The sequence below is a fragment of the Carassius carassius genome, chromosome 39 (assembly GCF_963082965.1).
Source record: "Carassius carassius chromosome 39, fCarCar2.1, whole genome shotgun sequence".
Classification (NCBI taxonomy): Eukaryota; Metazoa; Chordata; class Actinopteri; order Cypriniformes; family Cyprinidae; genus Carassius; species Carassius carassius.
In genome coordinates, this window is record NC_081793.1 from 23,072,474 (window position 1) to 23,085,126 (window position 12,653).

Here is a 12,653-nt window from a genome sequence, read left to right on the forward strand (position 1 = left end):
TTGAAGTGAGATTTCAGTCTTTCCCAATTCAGATTGAAAGGAGCTGTACATGTTTACCTATTGCCTAAATAGTCCCTTTCGAGTCAGTCCATTTGGCTGTCATCAAATATTTTCTGTGGTCAACTTAAACTTAAAATTTCCACCTACTTCAACTTAAAAAAAAAACAAGTTCAGTTGCTGCATTAAATTTAAACTTTAAGTTTATAAAGTATGATCGAATTGGCTGCATAACTAATTTTTAACTTAAATTATATTAAATTACCTTTTTTTGTTGAATCTTGTATGTCTTAAAAAATGAATTTAAAATTGGATATATTTGATGAGCTCAAGTAATGGAAAAATATATGCTGACTTGACTTAATCTCCAACCTATAAACTCCACCCACTGTCTGGCAATTTACAAATGGCATATCACTTTTTAATTTGTGTGAATGTCATCTATTAGTATTTGCGCTAATAGATAATTGTTAACTAGATGCTTTTTTTTTGCTATTTACATTTTGGCACAACATTACGACTATTTCACTCAGTAAACAATGAGTAGGAATAGCCAATGCCTAAATATATTCAGTCAGTCAACTGCATGGAGACACGAAAGTGTGCTATGAAAAAAAATACCTAATCTACTTCCCAAGCCGCTATCCTGCCAAGGAGGAAATATGCTAATCTGCCAAAGTCATACCACTCACAAATTAAAAAAAGGAGCTTGGTCATCCAAAAATCACACTCCATTTGCATTTTCCCTATCCAAGCATCAACACCACATGATAGAGCAATTGGTCTCTGATGGCAGCAACTCCTTTGTTTGCATGCTGAGACCTCGACATGACCATGCACATGGCCTTAATCTGCTTGCTCTGTCTCTCACCTTCCTTAATACCTCACAGCTGAATGCAGTCACCAGCTCCTGTCCAATTTGATGATACTGGTGAAAAACAAAGAGGTGTCTTGCCAGAACTAAATATATCTGAGAAAAATAAAAGTTGCATTCATTTTTTTTTTCTTTTACAATGACAATTAAGATAAACATTAATGTGATGTGATAATCTAGGGAGGTGAATTTTATTTCTTCCTCACTTTGTTTTCCGACACTGATCTTCTTTATTTATTTTTCCCCCCTTAATTTCTTTTTTTGAGAACTGTGAAGGTGAGTAAATGGTTGTTTTTGCCCGTGCTTTTACTGGAAAAGGAAAGAGAGATGAACTGCTGAAATATCCAATTTCACGCCTTCCGAGTGAAAGTTGTTATTAATTTGTTTTTTTCCTTTGGCCAATAAAAGCAATGAATGGTTACAGGGCAGAAAAGATTAACCCCAGCGCTAGAGAAAAAAATGTTTGGAGAGAGAATTAAAAAGTAGGTGAAAATGTCGGAGACCAAACTTTTCCATTCGGCCATCACACCTGATTTATCCAAGATATTACTGGAAAGCTCACCATGGCGGCTGTCTCTTGCTCTATACACTGAGGCCCAGTTGAAGTCTCTCCAGGCGCCCTTAATCATGGAGCGTGCAAACACTTGTGAAGGTTCTGTGGCTTCATCAGTGTATTTCCAGATATTAACATCACCAAGAGAGGAAACATTTATGATTAAAAATAATAATAACAGGTGAAAAAAAGCCACTGAAATTAGACCCAGCTGGAATATCGGTGACGGTTAAGTCAAGCAGAGGAAGACGGGGAGGGAGTGTGAACGAGCACAACATGTAGAAACAAGTTTCATAATGAAAATACCTATGAACTTACGACCAGGATTTACACTGCATTTTCAGTGCAGATTTTAGGGGGAAATTGGTGAAATTCTGCGGGATGTGTTAATGAGTCATTCTGTGAAATGATATCTTTTCCATTTTGAAGCACATTTAGATTTTAAACATTCAGATATAATTATGTCTTAATAAATGTAACCTAGCAAACACAGAATGTTCCTCTAAACTTAGTGTATGGCTCTGATTTATTTATTTTTTCTTCAGAATAATTACTAATGGCACTAAATTTGTACACTTACTTGTCAAACACAGCTCAGTGTATTACATCTTATTTTGTCAGAAATTACCTAGAAACTGAGTAATGAACACTATAAATCCTTTTCAGGCTGTATGAATCTTCACTGCTGTACAAATGCTTTGAAGATCCCCTGAAAAAAGGAAAATGTTATCAGTTTATCTCTGGAAGCAACTCTGTTGAAGTACAGAAAAAGTTTATTTTAGGAACAGCCAGACTTAGAAAAAGAATGAAAATAAATTTTCAGATGGGAGGATGATGTGATCCTTTGATGCAAGCATGCTGTTGTTATAGTTACAGTAACAAGGAGTTTGGCGGGAAAGTGACATGCATCTGTCAGAATATCTGGATAATGGCAAGTAAAGCTTGTATTAGTTGTACCACCTGCGTTATGATCTTCATTTATGGTGTCTCTTGTATATTTCAGAAATGGTGACATTATGAATGGTACTGAGATTGCTGGAAGGCTTTGATTCTCTGGAGAAAACAAACGTCTCTACACCAATTTCTATTCACTGTTGTTTGTCTTTTTATCCCAGCTGAACAGTTGGCACAGGCTTCTGCACGCAATGTACCTTCTTATAAGAACAGCTAATAGCTCCCCATCCCTCCACAACAGTGACCTCCCTTCAACCCATCTTTAATCATAACATAGTGCTCAATGTCAAAGCCCCTCTGAATTTTACACTGTTTATTGCCTCTTACCATCTCACCATGCACTGTACAGTGATGTGTTTCTACAGTGGAAAACGTTGGTTCTCTTGATTTCTGTTTTTCTGTTTCGCCCAGTGAGTTATTTTGGCACAAGCCACTTATTGTTTTTTGGATCTCAAGACCTTTTCTGGCATAAGAGGTCTCGCTTATTTTAGTGATGATGTACCTGTTTAATAAAGTTTCTTTTATTAATTTCCATGGTTATGGCTTTTGTTATTCCACAACAAAGCTGGTTTATGAGGCATCTGACAATGTAAAGCCCAGCTCTGTAAACCAGAGATCTTCCATGATGTCACTGCCTCCTGCCAGGTGCATGACGAGTGTGGACAGCGGGAAATGTTGTCACTGTCCAAGGTTCAATCACTCCCTGAATCGAAACGCAATTTTAGCGAAACATGAAATTTGCTGCACAAACATACCTGCTCAGAATCAAGCGCTTAAAAGGGACATCTTTGGAAATGATTGTGAATTCAAGACACACGTGTTCGGTTTTTCACATCCTCAGTGAATGGAGAGCACCCAGTGGTCTCGCTGACAGGCCAGTTGTAGGTGGTCTGAGGCAAACTGGAGGAGCTGGACAGAGCTGTTTATGGAAGAAGGTTACAGAAAGCACACACTGAGAAACATATCCCAAACATTCCTACTGAGAATGTCTCTGCAAATGTCAGTTAACATTACATGGCAGAAAAGCTCATGTCCTTATTGGTGAAAGTTCTCAAGGGCTATTGAAACCACTGCTGCAGAATTTTAGTTTAGAGATTGTTCTCAACAGCAACCTTCTGTGATACCCAACTACATGCTTGATTCCTGGCAATAAAGAATTATAGATAATTGGAATACTCAAACACAGGAAAGTTAGCATTCAGCTGAACTCATGGGCAGTAGGTTGGTCGGGAAGCTGAATGTGTGTCTAGTTCGTTCCCAGAAATTGGTGTGACTCAACTCGGCTCAAATAGTATCTGCACACAGTCTATTGTGCTTATCGACGACTGGGTTCCTGAACAATATGACCTCATTCAAGCTGGCCACAGGGGTGGGGTGCCCCAAAAAGAATTCAGCAACGGCACAGGATCAGCCCAAATTAGATTTTTGGTGGGACACTCTTGCACTTTGTTCGATCTCTTTTGGATATGCAGTGTAATTCATGGTGAAACTTTTAACATAAATGTGCATAATTAATATGGTTTATCGCATACATTTCTTTAGGTTAACCTGCTCTGCATGGTTCTGATTCAGATCTACAAATTGGAGGGCGGGACTCAATAGTTTGGTTCCAAGAAAAATGAGTTCATGGAAGCCTGGAGCTAACCTGGATCAAGTTATTTTTAAAATTGTAAATTGTGATGTTTTGTAACACTATTTCTAATAAAATATATAGTTTAGTTAAATAATGTTCCCAGAATGCCATAACCTGCTTTTTCACTTCTTGTTATTCTGATACAAACTTCAATTAAGCGTTCTGTGCAATAACCAATTTAATTCAAATTCCCATTCATGGGTTTTGTGTTTTGAACTGATGGTGTATCATGAATTCTGTATTATGCACTTACAATACCTAAACAGTTTGACTTTATTGGGCCTACTTTAGATATAATGCACCTCAGAGTAATTCTAGCTAGCCTGTGATAGCACTGTTGAACCATGCATACATCTTCTCATCATCTCATATATTCCATTTCCACAGGCCACAGCCTGTAGAGTTACTCCACCATGAGGTAATCAGGGTTGCTTACTGGTGTGACCTCTTATTCTGAGCTCAGTGAACTGTGAGCACATAACAGGAAAATGAGGATGAATCAGAATTCTCAAAGATTTCTCAAGAAGGTGTAGGATGTAAACAGCTGATGTTCTGATGATAAGATGTTTGCATGTGTGCATTTGCTCCTATGCTCAATACATTTTCCATCCTACCCAAAGGCTCTGGGCCATTGATTGAATGTGCATTTGTGGTGATCCGTTTGCCATTTCCGTTTCCCACACGATTGTCAAAGTGTGCCCATTGTTCTCATTGATCACTGCTGCTATTTGTGTCTCTGTGTTATACAGGAAAAAATTAAAAAATACACTTTGCAAGGTGAAAGCAATAGACTCAAATAAAGAATAACAATATTAAATGTGAATTAAAGGTGAAAAGGTTATGCAGACCTACCTCTAAAATCTCTGGTTTTAATTGAATACTTCAGTCTGGATTTTAATCGTTTTAATCTGTTTGGGGGCGAGAATGCTGTAATAGTTTATGCTCCATCTGCAACTGAGTGACTGTACGTATTGACAAAAATATTGTTTATATCCTTGAACTTTTTTGCGGCAATGCTTACTGACCTTTTGAACATGTGATGGACAGCCAAAACAACAGATGAATCAGACTACACTATCTGCATAGAAAAAAAGAGAATATCTGGCATTAGCAAATCTGCCTGTGTAAAAACAACACCACCCAAAAAAAAAGAAAAGAAAAATGATATAACATTTTTTTTTCACTCTCAAGAAGCTGTTTCTAATATAGTTGTCAGGAACAGATTTTACTGCTTTGAATAAGCCTTATGAAAAGCATGATTCATGGTGTCCAGAAGCAAAAATGAACAACCTTACACACACACACACAAACAAAGCAGCAGCAGCAGTCCAGTGGAAAAAACTGCCCTCGTTTCCATTAAGACAATAGGAAATTAATTAATGACCTTTAAGCAATTATTGGATTGGGAAAAAAGCAAGACAACATGGAGAATAAGTTCGGAACTGCTTAGAAACAAATAAAGAGTTGTGATTATGGAACAGTGTTTGATGTCATAGTGTAATACCAGGCATTTATGGTAGAAATAACATAAGCCTTCATCAAGAAGATGGATATAAGCCATCCAAACTGGTATTATCTGGGTATTCCACATATTTGTACACTTCGATGTCCACTTTAGAATCTCTTCTTTGATGAATTTCCCAGTGAATTAGTGTTACAAGGAGACCTATTTAACATTTAAGGTGTCTGAAGTCTGCATTTGCCAGTCTTAATTGCTAATGAGTACCTAAAACCAGGACTTGTCACTAATATATTTTTGCTCTTTTGTTGCTTTGATTGCTTCTATTGTCCTCATTTGTAAGTCAATTTGAACAAAAGCATCTGCTAAAAGTTAAATGTAAATGTGTGAATTGCCTACATATTAAATTTAAGCAATATTATATTAGAGTGATGTTGTACTGAATACTTTGTTACTTTGTCTATTTTTACTCTGCTAATGAAAAAAGTCCCAAACTTGATTCAAAGCCAGAACTTAATCTATCATTGTGTCTCCAAGCAGCTAGCAATTGCTTTTTGAACGCATTTTCAATTAAATTTGAATGAATACTTTATATGGCTTCGGAATAAAGAGAATGTGCAATGGAATTTCATTCATTTCATTCTTAGGCTTTGTACAGTAAAAATAAATTATTTGTTTACCTTCCCGGTCTGTACTGTGCATGAGTTTGTTTATTCATCATATTTTGAGAAATGTAGCATTACTGTACATCACATGCTCACCAGTGGATCCTCTGCAGTGAATGGGGCCTGTCAGAATGAGAGTCCAAACAGTTGATAAAAACATCATCCACATCATGGATGGCCTAAGGGTGAGTCAATTTTTTGTGAATTTTCATTTGGTGAACAATTCCTTTAATTGGACTCCAGAATTCTATTCTAGAACAGATTTTTCTTGCATGAAGAATGAATGAATAAGCACATTTTAATGTAGAATGATGCTAAACGGTGAGTCAGATATTATTGTGAACACCAGCAGGCTATGCAGCACTCACAGTTGCTGCAGAGACGGCATGCTTCAGAAAAAACGAAAGTGAGTAAGGGGGACAAAGAGGGGGGAAAAGAGAAAGAAGGAGCGTGAGTTAGTGATTGTGGATGGAGAGATTGAGAGCGGAAAGACTAATGGTTGTGGTGAAGAGGAGTACGGGATTGGAGGAAATTAGCTGATGTGGAAAATGTTCAAATGCCGTGACTGAAAGACTGAATTCTGGTCCACGCCCGCGACCACATCCATTTACCTTTACTAGAGATGCAGATATGGCATCAAATCACTGGCAAGGTTCGAACTTAACTTGGACACATTGTAAATAAAACATTAACATCCATGTGGAACGTGACCAGCATACCATCCAACAGCCGAAGTCATGTGATGTGGTAGATGTCAAAACTGACACACCAGGCATGTTCTGCCTTAGAAATATATATATATATATATATACAGTACAGACCAAAAGTTTGGAAACATTATTTTTTATGTTTTTGAAATTAGTTTCTTCTGCTCATCAAGCCTGCTTTTATTTGATCAAAAATACAGAAAAAACAGTAATATTGTGATATTGATAAGCTGTAAAACCCATAATAAATAAAATTACGCACTCATATTATGAGTCTATTATGACAAAGTAGAGAATTTCAAAATTGTTTAATAAAATAAAACACAATACAAAAACTGCTTGTGACACACCGCCAATTATAACCAGAATAGGAAAAAAAAGGAAAGTCCAAAAGGATTGAGCATGACAAATCCAGTGGCTTAAACTAGACAAATTATCGGCACTTCTCCAATCCATCTAGGCAAGTAAACAGTTTTGCCTGGAATCCATGTAGATGAGGGTGCGTCAACAGGATGGCCAGCCAGTAGCCTTTGACTGTTCCCATTTGGGTTCCCTCAATTGCCGTCTGGAGAGTGTTGTGGGATCTGTCTGAGCTTTTGGAATTGTGCTCTGTGTGAGCGGGAAGACGTGGGAGGTGCTCGGCATTAACTTGACACTTCCTAACCCACAGACGTCGGTCCTGATGTTTGGTGGCACGCTTCACATCACACACATCCTAGCCTGAGTCACGATATCTAGACTTGAATAAACTAACAGTCTAAAAGGGCTGCTGAAATATGCCTGCCTGATCTGGAGCTGGATTCATGAAACATTCCTAAGAATGAAATTCACCTTAACTGTTATTTTATACTTACTTTCTAACTAAAAATTAAAAAATTGAAAATTGTCATGGAATCGATCTCAGAACAGGATATGGATAAATATGTCAAGAGGCGACGTGGCAGTCTGATGATATTTAATGGGTGAACTCTGGGGAAGGCGAGAAGGTCTTCAGACAAACAATGAGGTAGATTAAACTGGTTTACAAGGAAGGGAGGGGAAAAGACTAAGCTTTGGGCCTGGAAAGCGGTGACCCCTGACAGGAGTGAGGGATCAGGGAAGAGGGTCTAAAATCTCCAGAACTGTCACTCTCCTCAGGGGATGTTGTCGTGCCTGAGGCAAGGCAACTGAGTCAACACAATGTGGGGCTCATGGTGGTCTCTTTCACCTAGACCCTTCTGACCAGGCAGAGAAGCTAGCTGTGCATATTCAGTAAACAGAGAAAAACAGCGGACTTTAAATAACCGCAGGCAACGGGCTCAGGAATGGTGGTGGTCTGCGGAGTGAGTGGGGAAAACGGGTCATCATAAAGAGCATTCTTAAATTCTTTGATTCTTTGATTCTCTCGGTCATGCATTTTTAGTTTTTGTAGTTATCTGCTCTATTTTTTTGATGCTGAGATGTTCTTTCTAAATAAAATATCTCAATCATCTAGCGTGCTTGCCTTGAAGCCACGACTATTGTTTGTATGAGAAGAAAACAGTACCGTTTGGACCACGGTTTGATTGTGTTGGCTGAGTTGTCCATGTTAATAGTGGAAGGAGAAAGTCTGTCTGTTAGAGAATGGTGAAGATATCAAGTGTCCTGCCTTTCAAATTAGCTTTATCCACTAGTTTGATCTGATTTTCTGTCATTCTTATTTGAGAATTCTGTGTTTCACAAATCAAAATGTGACTGGTGTTCCCCTTACACGCATTGAATATGACATCTTTTTTTTTTTTTTTTTGAGGATTTAAATAAGAGTCTGGAATTATCAACCCACGAGGTTTCAGCTATTCCAGCTTCAAACAGAAAGGCCATACAGCAAATGGTGAAGTCTGCAGAGTTAGACCAAATTTTAACACTATGCAGTTTAAAAAAAAAAGCCTATCAGCTTCTTGCTGATGTAGATGACAAATGAAATTCAGTGTATATTGAAAAGCAAAATTGTATTGACTGACTCATGTGGGTCTAGGTCTCTCTTTTTTTTTTCTTGAAAATGTTTACACGTGCATTCAGGGATTCCAACACAATCAATTAAGCAGCATTGCATACATTGCATACATGCTAGTTTAATGCATTATTTGTAGCCGACAGAATAACACAGAATGTATGTGTTGCCTCAGATGGCTGTTGTGCGTAGCAGTGGATTTGCTTTGCCCTGAAGATCACAGGCATGGCCCCCATAAACTTTGCCTTTATTTTGACTTGTTTAATTTTATAACCCTTTTGTCATGCATGCAAACTATGTTGGGTGATAACATGGTCAACCCCCACCCCACCACAGACACAGCACTTCCACTGTAAAAACAATCCTGTAAGTCAAACCATTCTGGAGGATAAAGATAAAACAGTAGGTAAATGAAAGCAATGCAACATAATTAGGACTTTTTTATGATGATATATATATATTTTTTTTCACACATGATGTAAGAACAGAATAAAAAAAGAAAAGGTTATCTGTTACAAATATTTTGGTTAACACTTTATCCGATGCAATACATAATTCAAAATATGGGTAAAATACCAGTGAAACATCACTATGTAAAATTACTTATTAACAAAGTTCACTGAGCCCTTTCACAGAGTTTTCTCAGAGTGTGTTACTTTTAAAAGAAACATTCCTCACAACTTTAAATTCACATCAGATCTTTCTCAAGTCATACTGTATGGAGAGTTTATTTCTATCCAATCACCCTCACATTGTGTGGGGCTGTCTCCCTGACAGGGCCCTAGGAAATGTAGCCTGACGCTAGGAGCACTTGTCTGGCAGGCCCTTAGTTCCCATGCATAGCTCTGCTAATGGCCTACACAGCTGAATAGAGGAGGAAGTGGATTGAATAACACGGGCAGCACAGGCCAGTTCTGTTGGCTTTCTCAGCTTCACCACTGCAGTTCATCTCTCTTGATGACGTCATTCTCCGTGTGTTTCTGTTGGCTTCTCAGTGAGCCCTGGGGGCATGACACTGCCGTTTTAGTCAGCATTTCGATGAGTGAGCAGTGAGTTTTGGTGGTCGCTTGTCTTGCTCTTGTCCCTCTTTGGCAGCAGAAACCGTACAGGTGGAGAGAAGGAAAATAAAATATAATCATCAGAACTCCATGAGTGTGTGAAACACAGTTGATATTCGTGAATGTCTAATTGTGCAATTTTTTTCGAGGCACACTGAATGTGACTCAAGACCTAGTCCAAGAAGTCCAGGACTATCAGCAAAAATCTAGCATTATATTGCTTGCTCACCGATGGATCCTCTGCAGTAAATAGGTGCCGTCAGAATGAGAGTCCAAACACCTGATAAAAACATCACAATAATCCTCAATTAATACTGGAGAATGGATAAAGGACTCATATTTTAGCCAGAAGTAATGGTTTAAAGTTAAAAATAACTTGGATTTGTTTACTAAAAACACACAGCTTTTTACTTCAAAGGACGATAATTCATGAACTGGAGTGGAGTGTATTACTTGTGGGTTATTGTGATGTTTTTTTATCAGCTGTTTGGACATTTTTGGGTGAATAATTCCTTTAACATCGCAGGTTAAACTGTCCTGTGATGTGACATGCTAAATTTACTTTCCATTCATAAATTTTCATTATATACATTTATAAACATATATTTAATCTATATCATTATGTTGAAAATGTCCATGGACGTGCATGTCTATCTGTCAGCTACCCTTCTGTACTTCATTACACATAATTGATGAACTGCAGAAAGCCTTTTGTAACTCTGTCATATTTGCTCCTAGATTTCACTGAATAACACTCTACAGCTATTCTAATGTCGTTTTATAAGGCTGTGAAGTTCATGGTGTTTCTTTGCAAGTGAAAAAGAACTCACTGAACCCCTATTATTTTTGGGCAGTGCATCTCTTTACAACGGTTGACCTGATTCGCTCAAGTCAAACAAATTATATTGGGAATGAATACTGATTTAAGATGAGTGGCAAACAAACCAAATTCTATTAATAATCACGACAATATCTGTTTCCTGCTCAGTGGCCATATTTTATTATATGATTGGCCTGTAAAAATTATTCTAATCAATCCAGCACATGCAATCTGGGTTTGCAGTTGTTGCAAGCAGTGACTAGCAGATCATAAGGTGTCGAAGCTTTAATTATTTTTCAGTTATATTTTTAAAGTCTTTTACCAAGATTTGACCTTGAGAATTTGGATTTTTTTTTTTTATTGAGAATTTTGCCGCCGTCTTCCAGACAACCAGACGAGCTCTTAACCTGTTCTGTCTTTGTTGTTCTTGGCCCTCTGTGTTGAAATCCATGTAGAAAGGCTAGAGGAGAAAGGAAAAATAAGTCTGACAAAGTCATTAAAATGGCTATGCAATCATTTCATACTATAAAAATATGGTCTACATTTGTTTTTGATTATTCTCATTAGAAATTGTATGAAGAGCCTTTTAAAAAAGTACAACACATTCCATGTTATTTTAGGGATATCTTGTAAATCCAGAAAGTGTGTGTCGAGGTGCCACTCCCTCTCAAAGCTGAATCACAAGTTTAAAAGACCATAATTTATTAAAAATAGAAATATTTTCTAACAATGTAAGACTTTAGTATCACAAATTAAACATCCTTGCTGAATAAAAGTATTAATTTCTTAAAAAAAGAGAGATAGAAAGAAAAGAAAATACTGACCAAAAACTTTGAATGGTAGTGTATACAAAATATTTAAATAAATGCTGTTATTTTAACTGTTTATTCATCAAGGTATCCTGAAAAACTATCATATGTTCCAATAAAAATGTTAAGCAGCACAATTCTTTTCATCATTGATAAGCATATTAGAATGATTTGTGAAGGATCATGTGACACTGAAGACTGGAGTAATGGTTGATGGAAATTCAGATTTGCATCACAGGAATAAATTATATTTTACAATATATTGAAATAGAAAAACGTTATTTTAAATTTGCAATAATATTTCAGAATATTACGTTTTTTTTCTGTATTTTTGATCAAATAAATGCAGACTTGATGAGCATAAGAATCTTCTTTAAAAAAACATTACAAATCTTACTGATCCAAAACTTTTGAACGGCAGTATATATATTGATATTAGTTGTTCATAGACTTAAGTTAAAATATACATATACATATACACACATACACACTCACCAGCCACTTTATTAGGTTCACCTGTTCAATTGCTTGGTAACACAAATTGCTAATCAACCAATCACATAGGAGCAAATCAATGCATTTAGATGTGGTGAAGGCGACTTGCTGAAGTTCAAACAGAGCATCAGAATGGGGAAGAAAGGGGATATAAGTCACTTTGAATGTGGAATAGTTGTTGGTGCCAGACGGGCTGGTTTGAGTATTTCAAAAACTGCTGATCTACTGGGATTTTCATGCACAACCATCTCTAGGGTTTACAGAGAATGGTTTGAAAAAGAGAAAATAACCAGAGAGTGGCAGTTGTGTGGATGAAAATGTCTTGTTGATGTCAGAGATCAGAGGAGAATGGGCAGACTGGTAAGAGAAAAGGGGGCCCATCCCGGTACTAGTAAGGTGTACCTAATAAAGTGGCCAGTGTGTGTGTATATGTTTATGTATATGTATATGTGTATATATATAGCGGGAGTTAACAGGTGCTTGCCTGTACAGTATATTGTTTGCTAAACAGCTTGTCCAGTTTTTTTTAGATAACCATCTGTTTAGGTAGAAAACAAACTTTGAAATAAATAATCTGTTTACTGTAAACTTCTCCACTGGTTTGGGGTAACGACACCTTTTACAGCAGTCCGCTGTCCAGGGTAATGTGTGGATGTGCTA